The 10,164-nt window shown below is 49.5% G+C and overlaps 2 pseudogenes; both read right to left on the bottom strand.

Annotated features, from left to right (window-relative positions):
• Nucleotides 1-266: 266 nt before the first annotated feature.
• LOC121000103 lies at nucleotides 267-409 on the bottom strand (annotated as a pseudogene).
• Nucleotides 410-9,614: 9,205 nt separating this feature from the next.
• Nucleotides 9,615-9,816, bottom strand: LOC121000083 (annotated as a pseudogene).
• Nucleotides 9,817-10,164: the final 348 nt, after the last annotated feature.

Raw genomic sequence — 10,164 nt, 5'->3', positions numbered from 1 at the left:
TGAATACCTGATAAGCTGAACAAGATCTTCTCCACCAGAAAGGAAAGTCCGTGTTCTTTCTTCTGAGGATCCACCAAAATAAAGCGAATAGCGTTCTTAATCCTGGCATAAACTGGAACTTCTTCTCCATTAGGACCTCGATCCTCCGAAGGCTCCAAAGACGCCATCTATTTCAGGGTCACGGAAAAAACCCTCACCCACCAAAGAATCAGTGGGCAGGTAGGTGTTCGCTCCCCGTTGCCCCGGGACTAAGCCGTCCCCCCAATAGCAGCACTGGCTTCCACCGCAGCTATCAACTGCAGCTTCCACCAGAGGCCGAGGGTCCGGGTACCCGGGGCACCTCCGGCCAAGACCAAGGCAGCACCTCTCGATACTACACTTGATCTTAGCCAAAAGGCAGAGAAGCGTACAGATTAGAGTCTTGAAAAGTAGAATACACAGGGAACACCCACTGAGACCTAAACCTGCAGCTCCACAGTGGACACCCACTATGCTATAGAGCTACTGTAAAACAGAGAATAAAAACCCACCAAGCTCTGAATCTGTAGCTCCATAGAAAACATCCATCATTCTCCAAACATACAAGAAGAAATCAGCTTACTTACAAAAAGATGACAAACAATAAGTCACAATATTGTTGATATGTATATTTTTCTATTCTTTCACAAGCTTCTGGGGCTTCTCAGCATTTGCTAAAAAGCTTTTAAACAAATAGCAAAAGAGCTAAACTACTAAAGACACAGAGCATCTCCTCCGACCTCTTCTCCCCCAATCACCATTTATATCATGGAGACGACACACAACACAGACTTTTTATTTGATGAGAGAAGCTTCTTGGAGGAAATTCTTCATAAAGTTCTTGGTCTTTCTAAGCAATGTTCCTCAGTGTTCTTCATAGGAATGTTCTTACTGGGTTAAGGAACATCCTTAAAAGTTGATCAGGACCTAGAAGTATCAGGCCAAGACGAGGATTGTCTTATTATACAGTATTCCCTGATCACACAACAATGTCTGACACAACGCAGTCCTTCATGCTAATCAACAGAAATCATGGTCTTTCAAGTAGATTTGGGTTTGATGAAGCTATGCAGATTTCTCTAATTAGCTGTACAAATGGGTGGAGCTATGTAGATTTCTCCAGCTTCCTTAGCAAAGATCAAAATTAGACCCTTGTGTAAGTCTTCCGTGGCAGTGGTGGTGTCCTAGATCTTTTCCTGGTTGGGAAGCAGAGAGTCAAGCTGCAGACCCACATTGGCATTGAGTAGGCTTAGAAGTGATCAGAGATTGGTCGCTCTGACTCCCAGGGATTGGCCCTGCACTCAACAGCAGCAGCAATGAGTGATATTTGTTTGTGTGAGGAACATTCCCTCCAAAGGAGTACCAGGAAAGCCAAATAGAAATTTGCATAGCTCCACCCATGACCATTCTCAGCAATATGATCATTCTCTGTGATATGAACTGCCTGAACAATCCATGGCCTCTACAATCAATTCTTCTTTTTGGAAAAATAGAAGGCATTTCCTTTGGCTACTTTCACTCTCATGTTTGGTGCGGATCCGTCTTGAACACCATTGAAAGCCAATGGAGGTCGAATCCGTTATCTATTGTGCCAGATTGTGTCATAGAAAACCGTTCCGTTCCCATTGACTTACATTGTGTGCTGGAACGGGTCAGTTTGGCTCAGTTCTGTCAGATGGACACCAAAACGCTGCAAGCAGCTTTTTTTTTGTCCGAATCCAAAGCGGAATAGAGGCGGAACTGAGGCAAACTGATGCACGTGTTGAAAAGATATCACAAAATGGTGGTATGCATAAGATGATGAATGACAATCTCGTCATTCATCATAAACTGGTGGATATATTTCTCTCTTGAGTATCTGTACGCTCACTTTAAGTTATTTAAGCACTTTATAATCTCTCTGAGAGGTATATCTGAGGTCTAACTAATAGTTCACTTACTCTACTTGGTTTGAAGTTTGCTCTATACACTTGCTTATGATCTGGTATGAGCAGTTCGCATTTGTATGCAATTTGTTTGGATTGTATGCAATTTGGATTGCAATACGGAATTTGAATTTGTGGTTTGGTGGAACTGTAAGTAAACATACATATAACCAGTTCAGTATACAGTTCTAATCACTATATTAACAGTAGGAATATTATATAACTGTTTTAAATACCTATTTTGGCCTCTTGCTTCAATAAAACACAGCTCTTAGGAGAGTGCGTGTCTGTTCAGCTCCTCTCTCTGGTGAATAATGATTCCAGCAGCTCCTGCTAGGGGAATTTCCCACACAAGCTGTGTGTGAGGCTGGCTATGATAGGTCAAAACTCCTGGGCTGTGTGAGGCTAGCTAGGATTGGTTCAAGACTCCTGCTTAGCAACAACAGTTTAACTCTATCCTTTCTGTTGTGTCTTCTGTGTCATTGAGCTTACCTTACATTATATAATGACTCTTAAAGGCAAAATATCTTTTTCTGCTTCTGTGGACACAAAATATAACTATTATATGACATCCAAACATGAAGTCACTGTAAATAACTCTGCTTTTGTCTTTAACACACAAACATAGGAACTGTATTAAGGTTATTGGCAGGTCTAGCTGTATAAAATATAAGCTATGTTATTAACCTAGGACAGGTCTTAGCTGGCCAGCTACACTCCCACCAAAATTACCTATAATTCTATGTTCTCAGTAGTAGGACTTAAACATGAATTTGAGGAATTTTCCATCATGTTCTCAGCTCTCGAGTGTCTTTCATCACTCTCAAGTAGAACAACTAACTTCTGTATAGGATGTTCCAACCTGAGTGGAGTAGTGAGACGTTTTCCTTTTTTGTCAAGTTTTGAGTCTCCTATTTGTCTCTCCCACCTTGGCGTCAAATTTTCAGGTATGGGTTTATCCCATCCTAACTTCTGTCTGCATGATTCTTGCAGTATTTATCTTGCTTTGAGGATCACTGGGGCCAAGAATCCTAATGGATTATATATAGAAGCCGCTGCGGAAAGAATGGTACGTCTAGTTGCAACTTTCTCTTCAATAGATACTTCAAAGACGAACTTGTAATTCTCTACATTCCTTCCCAATCCAAGTTCGTTCTGAACTGGAAGATGATCATAATTTAGATCTACATTCTTCATTGTTGATGCACGTTCAGAGTCACTGATGGATTCCAGTACCTCTCTGTTGTTTGAGATGAATTTATGAAGGCGCAGGTTTCCTCTTGCGCATAACTCTTGGCTTTCTTTCACTAGTTTGATTTCAGATTCTGTGGACTCTAGACTTATGAGACCATCATCTACATAAAAGTTTTTCTTCAGAAAATTTGCTGCTGATGGGCAACCCTTTTCATTCTGATTGGCCAGGTACTTCATACCATAATTGGCATAACCTAGAGATGATGCTGCTCCAAACAAGTGTACTTTCATTCTGTATTCTGCTGGCTCTGAATCTGTATCTCCGTCCTCCCACCATAGAAACCTCAGGAAGTCTCTATCTTCATTCTTCACATGAAACTGGTTGAACATCTTTTCAACGTCACACATGACCGCTACGGGATACTTTCTGAATCTACAGAGTACTGCAAGCCGTACCCAAGAAATCCTAGTGACAAAACAAACGTGGAAATTGAACACACAGTAACATAAAAAAATAAATAAGTGAATGTGTGCCATTACGGCCCAGACATTCGTCCGGAATTATAAAAATTCCTCATCTTTTCTGGACCGAAGCCGAGCAACGCTTGACTGTGCCCTCAAAATGTGAGAAAGTGCCGTCACTCAGTGGGCTCCCACACCCAGTGAGTTCAGGCACCCAAGGGTCACCACTCCTGGGGCACTTCTGCACCTCGGGCTTTAAAACATCTCAGCCCCTGGCTTAGATCCAGCAGAGGCCTTGGTCACCTAGCGATAGAACCTTGAAACCCAAGCCATACATCCTAGGCTTGCTATGCGGTTCTCTGCTCTACATCCTAGCAGGGCTCTGAATTTAAAAACAGATTTTTTGATTGAAACGTCTTTATTACGATCAGTCATCATACATACATACTTTAGTACTGTGACGCAGCACAGGCCATGAAACAGTACATAATAAATTACTTACAATCGTCTTTGCGAGCATGGCATTGTTATGTAAAGCACAGGCTAACCTACACTATACATCGCAATGAATGCTACACTAGCATACCTATTCAATCACAAAACCTTCCAACAAAGCATTTAGACAGTGATTAGGGAAGGGGAGGTGGGAAGGAGGGGGTAGGGATGGGGGATCACGTGCCCTTCGCTTTATTAAGAAGACAAATACAAACGGGGGGAGAAGGGGAAGGAGAGGGGTTTAGTCCTCTTCTTCTTCGTCGACGTCCAAGATGTTGTAGTCCTGCAGCATACTATGGATAAGTCTGCGGCAGTCCAGGACGGACTTGTTCTCCCTCCTGAGAATGAGCCGGTTCCTAGCAAACCAAATAGCGTCCTTAAAACAGTTCATAAGGCGCCAGGCCTCCTGGATGGCTCCAACAGTATGAATCCCAGGAAATAGTCCGTACAGCACCGAAGTGTGTTGCAGGCTGTTCCTGGGCACTGAGTCTTTGAGTTCATGTTCCAGGGCATCCAACAGGTGCTGTGCAAAGCGGCACTCCCAAAACAGGTGGTGCGATGTTTCCTCCACGAAAGGGCACCTGGGGCAGTACCGGGTTTTGCACAGGTTACGGGCATGCATGAATGACCGGATTGGCAGTCCTCCCTGAATGGCCATCCATGACAAGTCCTTATGCCCGTTAGTCAACCTGTTTGACGACACATTAGTCCAAACTGTCTCTAGTGTGTCGTCCTGGATCCCTGGAATTGACTCGACCACGTCCTTTGCTCTGATGAGTTTGTGGATAGTTTTTGGCTTCCCCAGGTCGGGTTTGAGGCCCTCCAGCTGGTGTTCCCTCACAAACCTGACGACGTCCCCGTAGAACCAGGGAGCGTGCCAGTTGTAAGGGATGGAGCTGTCCCACCTGTCCCAACCCAGACCCCTCCAGAGGGGCAGGAGGAAAAAACGGGACATAGCCTTGCCCGCAGAGCCGTTAGCAGTTCTCAGAGTCAGACGAACGCTGTCACAAACAAAGGCAATCCGCAGTAAAGTGGGCAGGTCCGGTATGCCCTTTCCGCCCTTGCGGGGCTCTTTGTACATGATGGCTCGTTTCACTCTGTCCATCTTAGATCCCCAGATGAAGCAAAACACTGTCCTGGTGATGGCCCTGGAAACGGTGGCAAGAGGGGGCCATGCCTGTGCGGTGTATTGTAGCACAGGCAAAACTTCATTTCGCAGGACGAGTGCTTTACCTTCAATCGTGAGGTGTCTAAGGCTCCACAGTCCGATTCTTTGATTCACCTTGGCCAAGCGTTCTTCCCAAGACTTGAGGGCTGCACCTTCCTTCCCGAACCAGACTCCCAGAATTTTGATGAAGTTTGGTTTGATGGTAAATGGGAAGGGGGCAGAAGAGGCCAGTTGCCAGTCCCCGAAGAGCATGGCTTCTGACTTGCCGCAGTTGACTTTGGCCCCTGAAGCTTGTCCGAACTCCTCGCAGGTCTGGACGAGTGCAGTCACCGAACGCCGGTCAGCGCAGAAGACGGTCACGTCGTCCATGTACAGCGAGCACTTGACCTCGTAGTGTCCTGGTCCTGGTGCGGTGATCCCTCTGATCTCCCCGTTCTGTCGGATAGCCTCCGCGAAGGATTCTATAACACAAACAAAAAGGAGAGGTGAGAGAGGGCAGCCTTGCCTGACCCCAGAGAGGATAGGGAAGGGGTCAGTCTTCCAGCCGTTCACCAACACCGTGCTGCAAATGTCAAAATACATCAGGTCAACAAAAGAACAGAACCTCCTGCCTAGACCTAGCCTGCGCAGCGCCTTGCCCATAAACTCATGAGAGACCCGGTCGAATGCCTTCTCCTGGTCCAGGATGACCAGGGCGGCATGAACACGGCGGTCCTGGATGTAGTGCACCGTGTCTCTCACAAGAGCGAGGCTGTCTGCGATCCTGCGGCCGGGAATGCCGCAGGTCTGGTCCGGGTGGACGATTCCGCCGATGACGACCTTTAGCCGATTAGCTAGTACCTTGGCGAGGATCTTGTAGTCCACGTTCAGGAGAGAGATGGGACGCCAGTTTTTCAGGTCACATCTCTCCCCCTTCCGCTTATACAGGATCGTGATCATTCCTTCCCTCAAGGATGGGGGCATTGTACCCTCCACCACCATCTCCCCATAGAGTTCCAACAGGTCCGGACAGATCAGGTCCCCCAGCGCTACATAGAGCTCTGCTGGGAGGCCGTCACTGCCCGGGGTCCTGCCGGGCCTAAAGGATCTAGCGGCAGAGAGCACCTCCCCCACCGTCAGAGGGTCATCCATGGCCTCCGTACCTGCAGGGTCAAGGTGGTTAGTGATACCTGACAGGAATTTATCGGCGGCCTTCTGGTCGGTGTTCCTCAGGGAGTAGAGGTCGCTGTAGAAGTCTGTGACTACTCCCATTACTTCCTCCTTCCCCGAACACATGTTGCCGTCTTTGTCTCGGAGTTCGTTCAGGGGCGTGTGGCCGGCGTGGAGTTTCCTGAAAAAGAACGAGTTACACTTCTCATCCTTATCCAGGTTTTCCACTTTGGAACGGAAGACGATTCGTCTGGATTCCTCCTCAAAGTGCCTTTTCAGGCTCTTTTTGGTCTTATCCAGGTCCTCCCCTACGTCCCAGCCGCACCAGTGAAGATCTTGCAGGGACCGCAACTCACGTTGCAGTGCTCTGAAGGCCTTCTTTTTCTCACACGCCTGATGTTGTTGCTTGGCCTGAAAGAAACAACGAAACTGGACTTTAACATACTCCCACCAGTCACTAGTACATTTAAAGAAGCATTTGTCGTTCCGCCAGGCTATGTAGGTATCCCTAAGCTCCGCCAGCACATCTCCCCGACTCAGCAGAGCGCAGTTCAGCTTCCAGGACCCACGGCCCGGGGGGAACCCGGTGCCTAGGGTGCACTGGACCTGAATGGCCCTGTGGTCGGAGAAGAAGCAGGGGACCATAGAGTGCCTACACTGCCTGACTGCCCGAGAGGCAAACACGAAGTCGATCCGAGAACGGAGTGAGCCATCAGGCCGGCACCACGTATAATTAATGGAGCCGTTCCCCATGGATCCCACAACATCCTGCAAGGACGCCTCGGTCACCATCTCGATAAGCAGTTTGGAAGTGACGTCTAGCTTGCTTGAGGTCCCGGAGCTGCGTCCGTCCTCCTCTATCGGGCAGTTGAAATCCCCGGCCATCACTACGGCCCTGGTGGTAGCAAGCTGCGGTCGTAGGGCCTGGAATAACTCCAGCCGCTCACCCTTGTCAGGGGAGGCGTACACGTTGATGAGCCTAACCGGCTCTCCCGCCCAGGAGCCGTCTACGACAAGAAGCCTGCCGCAGACGAGCTCCTGGACTGAGTCAAGTGTGAACGCGTTTCCCCTGAGGAGGATGGCAACCCCGGCCGACTTGCAGCTGCCACCACCGGACCAATAGGAGGGGCCATGGGACCACTGCCTGGCCAGGTGGTTGTAGGACCTAGAGGGGGGCAAAGCACACTCCTGCAACATGTAAACGTCGGCAACCTGAGAGGTAAGGAAGGTTAGTATCGTCTGACGTCTAGTCCGATCCCTAATGCTCCTAACATTGATGGAAAAAAGGTTAAAGTTTGCCATCATGTAAGAGGAAGAAAAAGGTTAGCAGAGAACGATACAGCTTCGTTACCACTCCGGACGTCCGGCGGTCCCTCTATTTCTTGTCCGCTATCTGTAGGTTGCCCCTGTAATAGCGCAAAGGCGGCTTCGATCTCGTCCAGAGTAATCTGTAGCCGCATCGGATCGGCGGTTGCCCCGTTGGCCACTATTTCCTCCACTTCGGTCTCGTCGAGGCTACTGGGGGGGTGGAGGGGTTGCTGTTGGGGGTCCTCGTTGGTGGCCACCGGTTCTTCCTTCTGCTGTTCTGTTTCTTCTTCTTTGTTGGTTGAGGCCACGTCCTCTACCTCGATCATCTTCTTTTTGGATTGGTCAGCCATGGGGCTGTCCCTACCCTTCCTCTTTCCTTTCCTCTGGCTGACATCTGGGGAGACAAGAGGGGGAAATTCCTCCATAGAGAGGGCTACAGCAGCTGGAGGAGAGGTTAGTTCTGCTGTAGTGGTGGCGACGGGGCGGGTTGGGCTGGGGGCACGGGAGGGGGCCACTGAGGTGGTGGGGAGTTGGATGTGGATAACCTCAGTGGTGGTGACGACAGGGCGGGCGGTTGGGCAGGAGGAGGAGGGGACGGGAGCATGGGCGGTGGGAGATGTCCGCTTACCCTCTTTCTTAGGTGGCTTCTCTTTGGGCTGTGTTGCCGCCTGGGCCGCGGCTTGTGGGGTGTTCCGGGTGGCCGGGGCCCTGGCTGCGACTGAAGCCCAGGTGCGGTCCCTCTTTGGGCAGTCCTTGTAGACGTGGGAGGCCAGCCCGCACAGGTTGCACGCCACCTTCTTTGGACAGTCTTTGGTCTCGTGACCTGTGACCCGGCAGATTCGGCAGGGATCCTCCTTGCAGTTCCTCATCTCGTGGCCCTTCTGTCCACACTTCCTGCAGAATTGTGGCATGTCCGGGTAGTAGATGAGGCCGTGGGAGTTTCCGAGGGAAAAAGACTGGGGCAGGTGCTGGAGGCCGTCTTCTGCAGTCGCGTCCTTGTTCAGTTTCACGACTGCTGACCACTTTCCGGTCCAGAAGCCGAGTCCGTTCAGGATGTGGGTGGGTTCCCTCACCACTGTGCAGAATCGATTCAGGAAAGTGGTGATGTCCTTGCCGGGGGTGTGTGGGTTCCTCATAGACACCGTAATCCTTCTTTCCTCCCTCTGAATGGGGCAATTCCCGACAAAGTGAGAAAATGTGGAGTCCGATGCCGCCGATTTCACCTTCTCCCAATATCTTCTACAGATGTTGATTGACGCGAAGGTCACGTAAAAGATCCCGGTCATAAAGGCTTGGACGCTGAGGGTCTCTGGCTTTGAAAATCCCTGGTCCACCAGCATCTTCTGGCAGAAGATTTCCTCGGTCATCTCTGGGGTCTTTCCATCCACCTCCTTCAGCTTCATGGCGACGGTCTGCCGCATCCAGGGCTCCAGTGAAGGGGCGACCTGGCCGGGCTTTCCGCCGCCTTTCTGCCGGGCAGAGGCGTCCGGTCCGGCCCCAGAGGGTCCAGGGGGCTTGGTGGCTTGGGTCTTCTTGGCCGGTCCTGCAGCATCCTTCTTGGTCTTGGAGGTTGTGGCCATGGCTACTTCCTTCTAGCCCTCTTCCTGTGGTGTCTTCGCAAAGCGTCCTTTTGCCGCAGGGGGTGGAGCTTTGCGGCTTCCTTCTTGCTGGGCGGAGCTTCTTCCGGGGAGAGCTTCGCCGAGCTTCTTTTCCTCGTCGGGGTCCCCCGAGGCCAGAGTCTTCAGGCCGGAGTCTTCAGTCCTCGTCGAGTCTTCGCAAAATCTTCTCCTGAATCGCAGTCGGAGAAAATCTTCCAGTCGTAATGTTCGGGCTGTCGAGATCCAAGTAAGCACTGTCTAACGTCGTACACCAAGACTATTAAGCCACAGGCCAAGAGGAGGTCGGGGACCAGAGCACTCTTGTTCCCTGGGGAATAGCCCTACACCCAATAGCAGCAGTGAGCTGAAGCTGAATTTAATCAACGATGCTCAAAGGCAGAGTGCAGGGGGTACCCACAAGGACCTGGGCCGGCAAGAAAAGGCAGACTGATAAGAACAGATACTACACTTGATCTTAACCAAAAGGCCGAGAAGCGTACAGATTAGAGTCTTGAAATATAGAATACACAGGGAACACCCACTATGCTATAGAGCTACTGTAAAACAGAGAATAAAAACCCACCAAGCTCTGAATCTGTAGCTCCATAGAAAACATCCATCATTCTCTAAACATACAAGAAGAAATCAGCCTACTTACAAAAAGATGATAAACAATAAATCACAATATTGTTGATATGTGTATTTTTCTATTCTTTCACAAGCTTCTCAGCATTTGCTAAAAAGCTTTTAAACAAATAGCAAAAGAGCTAAACAACTAAAGACACAGAGCATCTCCTCCGACCTCTTCTCCCCCAATCACCATTTATATCATGGAGACGACACACAG

The sequence above is a fragment of the Bufo bufo genome, chromosome 4 (assembly GCF_905171765.1).
Source record: "Bufo bufo chromosome 4, aBufBuf1.1, whole genome shotgun sequence".
NCBI classification, from domain to species: Eukaryota; Metazoa; Chordata; class Amphibia; order Anura; family Bufonidae; genus Bufo; species Bufo bufo.
This window is presented reverse-complemented; position numbering and strand designations above follow the sequence as displayed.